This window comes from Myotis lucifugus, unplaced genomic scaffold (genome assembly GCF_000147115.1).
Source record: "Myotis lucifugus unplaced genomic scaffold, Myoluc2.0 scaffold_17, whole genome shotgun sequence".
NCBI lineage: Eukaryota > Metazoa > Chordata > Mammalia > Chiroptera > Vespertilionidae > Myotis > Myotis lucifugus.
Genome location: NW_005871065.1, coordinates 3,128,902 through 3,144,194, shown reverse-complemented (window position 1 = coordinate 3,144,194; position 15,293 = coordinate 3,128,902). Strand labels below are relative to the sequence as shown.

The window sequence follows — 15,293 nt, the reverse complement described above, 5'->3', positions numbered from 1 at the left end:
AATAAAATTAGTTTGCAAAATAAGACCTTATCAAAAGGGGGAACAGTCTAAATCCATGGTATAGCAGACAGCAATATTTGCTTGGGATGTGGGGAAAAAACACAAGGAGGTAGAAGAAAGTAAGATGAGGAAGCCAAATAGAAGAGGTACTTTTAAGTCAGTGGCAAGATAAATTGAGTCCCCCTATAATGATTTATATTTAAACAGTTTTTTTAGACTTACAGAAAAGTGCCAAAAAAAAAGAGTAAAAAGAACATTCATATAACATTTTTTCAGACTGACCTATTATCTAAGTTTAAGACCAGTTTCTTTATTTGCCCTGTCTGCTTGTCTTAGTCTCTATCTGTGTTATACTATATATTTCCTGTTCATTTAAGGGTAAATTAAAGACATTATGGTTCTTTACTCCTATTATCCAGTGTACATTTATTTATGGATATTTTCTACAGAGTGCAGTTTCAACTTCAGTATATTCAATATTGACAAAATGTTTATATTCTAAATTTGTAAATTGACACAGCATTTATTCTTTCATTCTCTTAATTTTTTGAAACTTAATTTTTCAAATTACAAAAAATGTGGGTTTATTATCACAACTAGAGGTCTGGTGCACGAAATTCATGCACTGGGATGGGGGTGGGGCTTCCTCAGCCTGGCCTGTGAACTTTTGCAGTCTGGACCCCTCGCTCCTTACTGCTCGCCTTCCTGCTCGCTGCAACTTACTGCTCCGCTCATTGCTCCTTAGCGCTGCTGTGGAGGCAGGAGAGGCTCTCGCCACTGCTGCTGCGCTCGCCAGCCCTGAGCCTGACTTCTGGCTGAGCGGTGCTCCCCCTGTGGGAGTGCACTGACCACCAGGGGGCAGCTCCTGCATTGAGTGTCTGCCCCCTGGTAATCAGTGCGCATCATAGCGACTGGTTGTTCTGGTTGTTCTGCTGTAAGGGTCGATTAGGTTTTTATTATATAGACTAGAGGCCCGATGCACAAAATTTGTAGCCCCGGCTGCCTCAGCCCTCACAGCCCCGGCTTCGTCTGGAAGGTCATCCAGAAGGGTGTCCGGAAGGGCATCCGGATGGTTGTTCAGCTGTTTGGCCGTTTGGTTGATTTGCATATTACCCTTTTATTATTATAGATTAAAAAATGAAAATAGAATTATTAGAACTCTTGCCAACATTCCTCATATCTCATTCCCTGTTCAAGCTCACCAGTGTTAATGGCACAGTATAAAAGTTTCCTAACCATGTCTCATTTCCATATGGATATATGTAGATATAAACATAATTAGATCATAATTTTTTAAGCTTTTTTTAAAGGTATAAGCTTAAAGCATACATAACTAAGCAGATACCTTTATCACTAACTAGAGGCCCAGTGCACAAAAATTCGTGCCCTCAATGGGGTCCCTCAGCCCAGCCTGTGCCCTCTCACAGTCAAGGACCCCTTGGGGGATGTCCATCTGCCAGCTTAACTGTTAGTCAGACATCCTTAGCACTGCCAAGGAGGCAGGAGAATCTCCTGCCACAACCGCTGCACTGGCCAGCCATGAGCCAGCTTCTGGCTGAGCGGTGCTCCCCCTGTGGAAGTGCTCTGACCACCAGGGGAAGCTTATTTGTTGAACATCTGCCCCCTGGTGGTCAGTGCACATCATAGCAACTGGCCGTTCCCGGTTATTCTGCCATTAGGGTCAATTTGCATATACCCTTTTATTATATAGGATGAGTGTCTCATGTGTATCACTCATAGATCTGTTTCATTGTATGACTAAGTAACAATTCAACTATTTGTGGCTCAGAATTTTAGATTATAGTTACTACAAAATATAGTTAGTAAGCTTCTTGTTTTTGTTGCTTTTAATCTGTATGCTAGTATGGGATCCCTAAGTTAGAGTAATACATTCTAATATGTTTTTGGATTACTATCTGAAAGCACATGAGCAATTCTTTTTCACCAGCAATGTATGAAAATGCTAGTTTTCCTGCATTTTGTCGAAATAGATTTATAAGTTGAAAATATCTCTCTCTCTTACCAGATTTTTTTTGAAAATTTACAGAAGCTGAGCCTGACTGAGGTAGAATAAAAGACTGAAACAAGCATTATAAACTGTTTCAAAAATTTATAAATGGCTCAAAGATGAAGGAGAAAGTTTGAAAGGTTATGCAGTCTAATAGAGAATATAGCCATAAAAAAATAAGTAGTACAGAAAAGGCAAGTGAACATAGTAGGATTTATCAAAGTTTTCTTATTTGTTTTACATGTGCTTGCATTATACCATATAATGTTGTAAATATTAGTGTGAAACTGATTTATTATCATATTTACTTGATAGTAAACAACTTTAAGAAAATAAGATTGGCAGTCATAAGTTAATGACCCAAAGTCACACTGACATTCTCTCACCTTTAATTGAACATCCATTGAGAAGATAATGATTTTTTCCAAGGTCAGCTGTAATTAATTTGAAGGCACTTTTATCTTGATTAGTAATTTCACTGATACCATTAACAACAAATGGTCCACCAGCCTGAGAAAGGTTAAATCTACAAATCTAAAGTTCTGAAGAACAACTTGAGCCTGTTGTATTAATGTTTAGCTTTCCTTTTGTCTTTCTATATACGACAAGAAAATATTAAATGGAAACACTTGCAACCTATGTGGATCACTTCTTTGGTTTTATTTTGAAACTGATCAATCAAAACATGTCAGACTTTTTATCTTCTTCTTGAAACTTGAAACAGAGTCATTAAATTTAGTTGTTCAAATCACAAAGAAAGCCAGTCTGTCAACAAGTTTAGATCAGTGAATTCCTTTGCTTCTCTAAAACCATAAAAATGGTATTAAGAAAACTGGAGGCCCGGTGCATGAAATTATGCAATAATAGGTCTTCCTTCCCCTGGCTGCTGGCACCGGCTTCCCTCGCAGCCCTGGCTTTGTCTGGAAGGTCGTCCGGAAGGACGTTCAGTCTAATTAGCATATTACGCTTTTATTAGTATAAATATGAGATTTTCCTGTGGTTCCATAGACCAGGGCATGCTTGTATAAAAGACTTAAATGTGTTCACACTCTAAGAGTCTTAATTATCTGATCCCTAGAATCATCTCTTAGTTTCATATCATGTTGGTGTCACTATTATATATAGAATGCTACAGTGTTTCTGATCTATAGGTACTCAGAAATTATTTCATTTTAAGATGACCAAAACATATATTAATCTACTGTATATTTCAGACTAGAGATACATTTAAGATTTTCTTTTAAAGAATTACATTATTGTCTGCTATGAATAATATATGAAAACAACCTAATTACTGTAAACATATCTTTAGTAAACCATCACTCACCATAGCACTTTCAAGCATTCCTTCTTTTTTTTTTTTCCTGAAACAAGTTGATTCAGAGGGTGAAAGAGTGAAATGATGATTTGTAGATTTTTTAAAGGGAGAGTTATTGAATGTAATAATTGAAGGTAGGGAAAGAGACAGTAATAATGCCTAGAAATGTTTTCTTAATCAGAAGGCAGATGATGCAGAAGATCAGAAGTTGTATTTTTCTTATACACTGTACTCAGAACAAAAATCATGTCTCTTATAGGTTCTCCATAAATGTATGACACTCATGCTGGGGCCATATTCAAATCACCAAACATGCATTATGAATTTACTAGGGGTGGTGGTCAAGGAACTACTATGAATGTATAAAATAACATCTGCTCCCCAGTTATTCACACCACAAACGCACTCACTGTATGTAAACACATGGCAGTGGGTGGGTAAAAATAGATATCAGTATACATATTTTTCTTTATCACAGTATATTTTCTTACTGCCTTTTAAAAAATTAATTTATATTTATTGAAAGTTATACAGATGTTCCCTTTCCCCCGCATTGATCCCTTCTAGCCTGCCACCTTCCTGTGCCTCAGGCCTTCACCACACTGTTATAGGTGTCCATGGGCTATGCATATATGCATATAAGTTCTTTGGTTAATCTCTTTCTACCCACCTGCCCACCCCTGTCTTCCCTCTGAGATTCATCAGTCTGTTCCATGTTTCTATGTCTCTGGATCTATTTTGTTCATCAGTTTATATTGTTCTTTAGATTCCACATGAGTGGAATCACGTAATACTTATCTTTCTCTGACTGGCTCAGTCTGTGAAATCCTGTAGAAGAAAAAAGAAACTCGTGCTAGTTTTGTCGTCACACCTCAGACTTCAAAAGTTATGGTCACACTGTGTGATAAGTGCTTAGTTTAGATGGAAAAGGCATTACATTTGTTGCTGGAAGATCTGAACAGAAAAAGGTATTTCAATTGATAGCAGCATGTTGTGCCAGAAAGCATTGAGGCAATGCAAAGACTTCAGGAAGGGATTCCGTGAAATGAGTTACACCAAGTCACTTACTACAAGTAAGGGGGGGTTACAATAAGATATTTTGGAGTAGAGAGAGACCCATTCACATAACTTTTATTACAGCAACGTTATAATGTTATTATTATTATTATAGTTGCTAATCTCTTACTGTGCCTAATTTATACATTAAACTTTATGAATAAGAGAAATACATAATACTGTATATACAGGGTATGATAGTGTTCAGTTTCAGGCATCCACTGGGGGTCTTGGAACATATCCCCCGTGGATAAAAGGAGACAATGAATTTTTTTTTTTGCTTCATCCACAAGGAGGCATAAATGTGAGATACAGTACTGGAAATTTCCGTTATCACTTTCCTTGTATTTAACTCCTGCTCTCTACTTATAGCTCAGATGATCTTAGCCTTCCTTTAGCACAAATTGTGCTGTATGTGTTCTGTAAAATAAACTTTCAGAACAATTCATACCTCTAATGTAGATCTCATCTTAGCAGCGTGAGACTTCCTCGAATTCCCAAGTTTGGATAAGGTGTTTTACTTCAGAACGTTGGTAGCAACACCTGTTATACTTACTGTTAAAATAGATGAAAGTATAATAAATGAAATGTGGAAAAATCTTATACCCTAAATATAATGGAACAACTCACACCCTTAAAATAAGTATTGCATTTAATATAATTGCTAACTTCCATATACCTCAGCGGAGTATAACCTTGGAGAGGCCACAGAACACAGGCATGTTGTATGCACACTGTGTCACACGTGGCAAGCACATTGCCTGCTACTGTGTAGGTGCCACACATTTATGGGAAGAGTGAATAAAACAGCGTCACACATTATGAGTCTTTGCAGATTCCTTTTAACCTTTGTTCTTTTGAAACAGTGTAGTTTTTCTTACAAAGAATCTATACAAGACTTATTTTAAAGTACTAACTTACTGCATGATCTAGTATATTTCATAAAATAACAATATAAAATTAATCTTTCTCTAGAAAGATGTTTTAAAATGGATTCTCTGCTGTAGAAAGTGAAAAAAATGCTCTCATTTTCAGAACATTTGTTTATTTAAAAAGAGAAAAATCAACTTATGCATATCAACACAGAAATATATGTATACCCACACATACATACGTATTATATTACACATACACATATGTAATGTATGTAATGCTATGTATACACACATAAATTGTTGTTATTATGTGGAAAAGTCAATAGTGATATTTTTTCTTGTATTATTTTAATTTTCAGGTCTTCATGTTTTATTTATCCTGTATACCGTATAGATTTGCTGAGAAACTTTAGGGTAATATTTTAAAACTATAGGTGGGAAATGGATCAAAATAAAGAATGATGCATGTTACATATTATAATGTAGACAAAAATATACACGGCAGGAATGTTTTTTATTATGGTGATACTTCTAACATTTAATGACTGGTTGTTATGTAAGTCACTGTACAAAGTGCTTTCACATATTTTATCTTCACACATCCAATCTAGAGAGTAGGTGTGATATTTTTCTCATCTTATATAGAAGTAACTTTTTATTATAAGTCTTTCAGTGGTATTTGATACTTTAGTTATATACATTTGATAAAAATTACTATATAAAAAAAGTAAAAAGAAAAATCTTTAGAGCATAGAAAGCATTATAAAAGCACACTTAAAAAATTAAGTTGACAAACAGGTGTGACTCCAAATTTGGATCACCAATGGCGATTTATCCTTCTGTGATTCCATAAATTGTCCAAAACTAGGTTGGTTCTAACAGAGCGTCCAATACCTAGACATCTGCTTTGATGAAAAGTAGATTAATTCTAAAAGATGATTCAAGGACACTTTCTTCTTTAAATATACTCATCATCTATATTACATGTTAGTGTAAAGTCTACTTATAAATAGGTTGCTGAATCATTCAGTGTCTATATTACATGTTATAAATAGGTTGCTGAATCATTAGAGTATATCATGTTGTTTTCACATTAAATACAACTGGGTTGGCAGCTTGAACCAAAGATAAATCAGTCTAAATCAGTTTATGTAGACATGTGCCTGAGTCACATCAGGTTCTGAAAAGGATGACAAAAAAAACAACAAAACAAAACAGAAAACAGGCTTAAGTGCTATTTAGGTACACCGAGTAAAGTTGTTATTTGAGAGTTGCTTATAGTATTACTTTTGGAGTTTCAGATGGAAATTTTTCAGAATGAAAGGCAACATCAAAGAAGGTCTGTATAGCAATCCCATGACAAAGGCAGTTCTAAGTGGCCTCTCAAGAGGAATGTCTACTGGTCATCCTCTGGTGGCTTAGTCAAGTAATTCAAGTCCCTTCTCACAGATGAACAAAGACAATAGAACTTTATTCAGTTTCTAATCTAAAAGAGGCTTTTCGTCACTGGCAGCAACCAGGCAACAGTAATTTGCAAACCCTGCCCTTTATTAAAATTCATTGTTGCTTTCAGAGTTAGAGAACTATAATTTGAGAGATCTGAGCAAGACCAAGAATAAATAACATTTTATATAATCACTTTCAAAAACTGCTGTGTAATTAAACACATGTGTAATTAATTTTAAGCAAAAACAGCAGCCATTATGCAGTGGAAAGTTGCTTGATATTAACCCTGGTTTATAGCAACAGAATGGGTATGATGTCAAGTGTTACAATTTAGCATGGTTTCAGTAAATTTACAATTTCATTCAAGTGCCATCAATAGAGCATTGATTTTGCTTTACTTTTACCAGCTTTGTCCCTCTGTTTTAGTAGCAAAACATGTGGTGTATTAGTTGTAGAAGTTTGGGCTATAGCTGTTGGGTATGTAATCACAAAAAATCTATGTTGAACTTCCATTTATAAAATAAAAACTATCCCAGTGAACTGGGTGGAGGAGTACATTAAAATGTGCAGATTTAGCTATTCTAATTCCTTGTAAACAATTTATTAAATGCACTTTAAAAATGAACTAATAATGCAGTAATTTGATTTACAGGGGATAACATAAAAGCAAAACTTTCTGTGTTAAAGTTTTTAAAGAAAACAAACATACAATTTCAAAAAGTCACATGTCTTTTGACAAGGTAAGGGCCACCTTAAAAATATGACTATGTAACTCTCCATTAAAATGGTAAAACTCCATTTTAAACAGATTCTGTGAGGAATGTACGTGTTTCTGTAATGATATGTTTTCTGGTAATAATGCAGTCATCAAAGAAAAAGTAAAACAGGCCATCAAACAATTTACCATTTAGCTCAATATCTAGTTAATGTTTAATTTAGACCATTCTGGGACACAGATCAGCAGAGAAGATTGGTTGCATAAAGCTCATCATAATTTTGAAATGTAATATTTCCACTTTCAATAAACCTTTGATAATAAGTAAGCTACAGGAGGATTTTGACATTGTACAATACCCGAAGACAACTGCTATAAAATGCAAGGGACTGAATTCTCAATTAACTTCATGCATTCTTAAAATGATGCCAGCAGAGGTTCAGAAAACAAAGAACTGCAAAACCCAGCTTTGAAATAAGGATATTTATCAGAGCTTAGACTCCTTATAGCAGACCTATGACTGTAAGGAAATGATTTGAATCCATAAATAAGCTCCATGCAATGCCATCTAAATCAAGATAATGCAAGATCTTGAATATTAAGCTGTCTGTAGAAAGAGTTCTGAGATAAAAATGGTTTGGATTTGCTCCCTTTAACCTGATAGTGGATCTTGTTTCTTTGTGAAATTTCTACTCTAAGACAATTAATTCACTAGTGCTTAGCACTTTCTAGATGGCAGGGGTTACACAATGCACTGGGAACCATTGATGAACCAAAGAGGCATAGCCTCTAACCTGGAGAGATTTGTAGTCTCCATAAATAATAAATGTAATTATTTTGCATAAATGCTACTAAACACCATATGCATGTACTATACATATGTATGTATGTATGTACATATATGTATGTATGTATATACAGCCTTCAGGTCAGTGCAAGTTTGGCTGAGATTAGGAAGGACAGAGTATGCAAATGGATTTATTTTTTCTAGGCTGCAGTAGTGTGTTCTAGAGCACATGGGTGGTGTTATAAATGATAAGGGAATTGTTACAAGGTTTACACTGGAAGTGCCATGCTGCCCTTTATCTTTTAAGATTATCACTGTGCTGTGTAGGCAGATGGATTGCAGGGAGGCAAGAGTGTGCACAGGCAGACCAGTAGGAGCACATGACAGCATTCAGGAGAGAGTGCTGGTTGAAATAAGGTGGCAGCAGTAGAGGTGGAAAGAAGAGAGCAGGTAGGATGTATATTCTGGGTATAAATGTGGTAGAGTTTGAAGATGAATAGAAGAATAGGTATGAGTTGAGTCAAAGACATGAGGAGGACTCCCAGCCTTCTCCTTTTAACAGCTGGGAAGGCGGCAGCACTGGTGACTAAACATGGCATAGACCTGGTAGAAAACAGGAAACTCATTTTGGATATGTTATATTTGAGATGCCCAGAAGGCATCTGAATGAAGATGTGAAATAGGCAGTTGGGTGTATAAATCAGGAGCGCAGAGAAGAGGTTGGGTTGAGATAATTGATGGAGTTTTAGCCTGTAATCAAGCACTGTTCTTCTTACTCATGTTCTGATGGCCAAGGCCCTCGCCCTGAGAGAGCAGTCCCCCAGAATATTACTTATTATCTATAATAATAAAAACATTATATGCTAATTAGACCAGATAGCCAAACGTCCTTCTGGACGACATTCCGGACAAAGCTGGGGCTGCGAGGGTCGAGCCCCTTGCATGAATTTTGTGCATCGGGCCTCTAGTATTTTCAATAATAATTAGAACAAAAGGCTATTCCACCCAAATTGTGTTTTTATACTAGAAATATACTATACTATTAGCATATTACTAATACCATTTTAAGTATAGGAAGCACATTGATGTCCAGATACTTCTTTCCTTTTTTCTAACCTCTAATAAACCATTTCATTATGTATCCATTTACTCAGCACTTTGTAATGTTATGGAAATTACAATTTCCATATTGATTATATGCAGCAGGGTGTAGTGGGAAAAAAAATCATACACCTCACATCAAAACTGACATTCACCACTTATTAATGGTGTGAATTTGGATAAGCTGCTTATTCACCTGAGTCTTTATATATTCATCCTCCATGAAAATAGGCGGCTAAAAATACCCTATGTACCAATATAATAGGTATGTGCCTATTTTGTGTTGGGGAACGCAACCTAAAATATATCACAGTAAAACAAAACAAAACAAAACACGTGATGAAGCAATTTTTAACTTAAGGGTTTTACTAAAAAGAAGTAGTTTAATACCTGATGGTGGTTTAAAAGATTATCCCACCCAGCCCGCCTCCGCTCCACAGCCTAGGCCTTCACCCTCCTGTTGTCTCTGCCCATTGGTTATGCTTATATGCATACAAGTTTTTTTGGTTGATCTCTTATCTCCCCCCTTCAACCCTCTCCCGTCCACCCTCCCCTGCCTTTCCTCTGAGGTTTGATGGTCTGTTTGATGCTTCTCTGTCTCTGGATCTGTTTTTGTTCATCAGTGTATGTTGTTCATTATATTCCACAAATGAGTGAGATCATGTGATATTTATCTTTCTCTGACTGGCTTATTTCACTTAGCATTATGCTCTCCAGGTTCATCCATGCTATTGCAAATGGTAAGAATTCTTTCTTTTGGGGACATATATAATCTATAATAATAAAAGTATAATATGCTAATTAGACCAGACAGCCAAATGACCTTCCGGATGTCCTTCTGGATGACCTTCGGACAAAGGTGGGGCTGCGAGGGCTGAGCCCCTTGCATGAATTTCGTGCATTGGGCCTCTAGTACTTTCAATAATAAAGAATTTAAAAAAAAAGACTATTCCACCCAAATTGTATTTTTATACTAGAAATATACTATACAACTAGTATATTACTAATACCATTTTAAGTGTGAATGTATTTTTTATTAGCATACTGATGGTTATAATTAATGCTCAGCATCTATTGGAAAATAAAATTAGAAATTATATATTACAGTCAGAAAATTAAATTGTTGCTTTGCCTCTTGAGAGTTAAGTAATTTCATATTAGAACATCTTTAATATTGGCTCTTTTTAATGATTTTGATAATCCTACATATTATTCCAAATGACAATAAATATTAACTAGGTTAAGTGCAGATTCACAGAATGCGCTGAAGTTTCTGAAGTGGTCAGGAGAGCCTCAGTGAGCTACTGTGGTTACACTCCTACTCTGAGGGAGTAATGATTAAATAGTAATAACTAAAATTGCAAATTAATTGAAATAGTTATTTAGCTTATACAAAAAAGGTTGTTAATACTGAATTAATATGTAGGAATGTGCTTTGTATGTCGGGGAAAAAACAAACAAAAACACCTGAATTAATGTATGAAAGGAAAGGAAATGTTATTTAAAAATATTGGTCAGGGACATATTTGTCAATTTTGTATGTGTATTATATAGTAGGAAGTTTAACATATTTCCCAAAATACATAATTTATTTCATCTTTATTCAAAGAAGAACTTCAAAAGCTATATGTATACAATCCAGGATAAATATTTTTTTCAAAGAAGAATTGTAAAACCTATATGTATAGAATCTTTCCTTATATTAGGAAATTAAGACCAATTATAGAGTACAACTTGGGTTGTTTTCAAAAGGGTAAAATTTAAAGTTTGAGTAACAACAAGGTGTGTTTTATCATGATAAAATATCTTTAATATTTGTTTTATATATATTTACTCAGAATATTCATGATAGACACTATACATACAAAAACAAGCCAACCTATATTATCGTTTTTTCCATTTACAAATGTAAGAACTCTACATCCCTGAAAAGTAAATTTTAAATGTTTTTAAACCTATTGAGTTAATGAGTTTATTGTAAAATTTGATCAGAATTATTTGTTATGTATATAGTATTTTATGGTTTATTCTGGGGATAGATAAGAATCATCCTTGTGTGAGCCACTTGTGAAGATGCTGCAAATCTCTTTTGAGTTTGTTGGGATTTGACAGGATGATGGCATGTGTGCTGAGTAATCGTGATAATACTAACAATAGCTTATACTCAGTGGTTACCATGTGTCAGGCAGTGTACTAGGCAGGTTATAAGCACAGTGCCATATAATCCTCATTAACAACCACTTGCCATGATTATTATTACATCCAGTGAACATACAAGAAAAATTGGAGCTCATGGAGATTAAGTGACTTACCAAAGGTCACCCAGATCCTAATCCATGGCAGAACTAGAATGGGAGTCCAAGATCACAATTCCAAGTCCACATGGTACCCATTACACAGCAATGGATTTCTAGGTGTGTTGATCTTTTTAGACATATTGTCAAGTAAATAAGTATCCATGGATTGATTATTTCAGCATTTATCCATTTATTAATACTATCCACCCTTTATAACAGAAGCAACTATAGTTATTAAGGTTCTATCTGCTTATCAAATATATGTATGTTGCATCAATGCTGAGTCCTGCTATGGTGTTTCATTCAGTAAATTGACTTCTTTGTAAAAACAACTTCTCCATTTAATTTTTCCACAAAGAACAGAAATGGTATTATCTAATAAGTCAGATAATTAAGTTACTGAATGTGAATAAAAAAATAATGTACAGCTAAGGCCATGTTGTAAAAAACATTTAATGACATGCATAATTTTTATAATCTATTATTGATAGAAAAATAGAGTATAAAATATTCTGTGCCAAATGATCTTTATTGTAAGGCATATAATTTCCATAGAAAAAGCCTGGATGTGAGCTCATCTTGCTGATTATTTCTGAATAGCATAATAATTCTGGTGAATTTTGTGATTTATTATTATTCAAAGTTTTTCTGTGGTAAATACGCATTATTTTTTTGTGAGCAGAACATACATATAATCAAATAATAATCAGATAACTATTTTTACATGGTTAAACTGTTTATAAATGCTTATCCCTGCATTCTTTTACTTGATCCTTACAGGACCCCTGTCTGATACAGAAGGCAAATATTATCACTCCACTTAATGAGTAAGTGTTCACTGAACACTTATATAATATACTTTAGGCCCTAGCAGTGGTTCTCAACCTTCCTCATGCCGTGACCCTTTAATACAGTTTCTCATGTTGTGGTGACCCCCAACCATAAAATTATTTTCGTTGCTACTTCATAACTGTAGTTTTGCTACTGTTATGAATAATAATGTAAATATCTGATATGCAGCATGTATCTAGGTGACCCCTGTGAAAGGGTCGTTCGACCCCCAAAGGGTATAAATATTTAGAGTCTAGGCTGAAATGAAACAGAGGACAAGGTAGACGTCGTCCATGCACTCATGCAACTTACAGGAAAGGAAAATTGCTCTACAAAAGGGTTAAATACTCACCTGAGGTCACACACCTGAGTAGCAGGACCTGAGCTAGATTTCAGATCTTCAAGTCATTTTTTTACTAGTTTTAGGAGGACTCTTAAACAAAAACACTAGAATAAGAAATGATTATATAAGAAGAGTGAGCTTAAATTGTGGATGTCATTATTGCCAGGAAAATGTGAGGCTTTCTGCATGAGGAATAAGAAGCCATGATAGATTCCTGAGCCAGGGGAGTGACTTTAGCTGGTGAATAGGAAATTAGTTTGCCATCGGCATAATGCCTTCTTTTCTCTAGTTGAAGAAACTTCCTAGCTGATTCCAGTGTCCTTTTGCTCTCTGTTTCAACTCAGCTTTGATTCTGTTGCCATAATTACATTTTCAATACATAATCCTGATCATGTCATTTAACTTTTGTGAAAGCCTTCCATGTACCCAGGCAAAAATTTAAAGTAATCAACAGTATTCACAAGCTGGCCCCAATTTATTTTTCTAACTTTGCCACTGTTTGTCTACAGGACCATATGCTTTAAACTCTGTTCACTCCAATCTGCTTGTCTTACCCAAACAAGTCTTGTGTATTTATGTCTCTTGGTTTTGCAAAAGTCCCTTTTCTGGATGCCTTTTATCTCATCTTCACCAAGCGATCTTTTATGCATAATTTAAGAGCCAGTTCAATATATATTTTCTCTGAGTTTTTTAAGTAAACCTAACTCGTTTTTCTTTTCTTTTCTGTCTTTCCCATGGCACTTTGCATCTGACCTTACTGTCACCTCATATCATAATCAAATATTCTACTAGAGAATGTCTACAGAGCAGAGAGAATTTTTGGGAAGACATAGCACCATGCTGGGCACACAGAAAGCCAATAATGGTGTAATGAATTAATGGAGAAAATATTAATAATTTTCAGAATAGATAAGAAATATATATGCTGCGGTTAGGAGAGTGTTCTCTGACCTTTTCTGCCTGCATTTTGAAGCAATTAGACAGTAATCATAGTAGTGATACATGGATGAGAATACTATACTAGTATGTATTACTCTAAAACTGGAGAGGAGGCCACAGTGAGCCCAGGACCTAGATTCTGCTTCCCATTTTTAGCCTCTCAAACATACATACTCACCCACAGAATGAACAGATGGTCAATGGAAGGCTCTCCTTTAGGGCCAGAGCCTCCCCATGAGTTTACTCCATAGGGAAAAAGACAGAAATATATAAAAGGTTCTCAGACAAATGGCATCAGGGGGCAGTAGACAAAAGGGCTACCCTGCAGGCCATCAGTGAGACAAGGCTCCCGTGGAGCGAGACAGTGACATTTTCTGCAGACCTTATAAGAGGATGATATTTCCTGATAAATGGGCTGAAAGGCTTTGGAAGACAAGTTTTCTCATTGTGTAAGTTGTCTTCAAATATTTGTACCGGACGGATATATAACTGTTCCTTTGAATGGAAGTGAAAAAAAGTAGGCTAATTTTTTTTAAGTAAGTTATGATGGATATGGAGTTATTCCAAAATACACTTACCGTTATGCAAAAAAAGCTACATTAATTTTTAATCATTTAATCACATCTAGCTCTAGGCCCCTTCTGAATGTGATAGTAGGAGATGAAGTCTGTTATGCATTGGCAAGTCCACCTTCTTCTGTTTACCCAGAAGGAGTCCTTAAAGGATCTCCCTGCAAAATTAGGGTTGTTGAATTTAGCAAATAAAAATACGGGACACATATGTAATACGTAAGATATACAAGACATGCTTATATTAAATGATTATTATTCATTGTCTGAAATTCAAATTTAAATACACTTTCTCTAATTTATCTGGCAACCCTATTCAAAAAAGAAAATCACAATGCTTATTTCTCTCTGGCCCACAAATTCCATTTGAAGGCTTAGTCCCAAAGCTCTTTTCTTGACTTCTAAGACCAAATATTTAGAGAAAGGCTCTCTCAATATTGTGTTTTATATAATTTCTATAAAATATAAAAGTTGTCAACAAGCACCTTAAGTGTGAAAAACACAAGTACATTAAGGATTCTTGGAATGGGAAATGGGTAGTAATATGGAGAACTGGCAGTGTCATGGGAAATGGTTTTCAGTCAGTACTAAGTGTTTCTTAATAAGAAATAAAGCAATAAAACAATATATCAATAACTTGCTGTTACAGTGATCCTATCTAATAATAGACAAACATGGTAATTAACTACCTCCAACACGCTTCCCATTGGATAATCAGGGCAATATGCAAATTAACTGCCAACCAAGATGGCGGCCAGCAGCCAGGCAGCTGAAGCAAACAGGAGACTTGCTTGCTCCAGTGATGGAGGAAGCCAAGATTCCCCGCCTGCCGCCGCCCAGCTCTGAGCTGCACTTTAAGCAACTATTTTGCAATTATAGAAACTAAACAATCCCCAGAAACCTGCTTTCAGCCAGCCGGGCCTCAGAGCTGGAGTTACACAGTGTTTCAATTATAGAAGCTATTAATTATGTCCATTATCCTGCTTTTCTTTGCCTATGTCTCAAAGC

The 15,293-nt window shown here is 35.4% G+C and overlaps 1 protein-coding gene and 1 pseudogene across 1 annotated transcript in view; one reads left to right on the top strand and one right to left on the bottom strand.

Annotated features, from left to right (window-relative positions):
* The window catches only part of LOC102437966, a 28,827-nt pseudogene extending 28,092 nt beyond the window's left edge, over positions 1 to 735 (bottom strand).
* The window catches only part of CSMD3 (CUB and Sushi multiple domains 3), an 831,991-nt gene that overhangs the window by 150,206 nt on the left and 666,492 nt on the right, over positions 1 to 15,293 (top strand).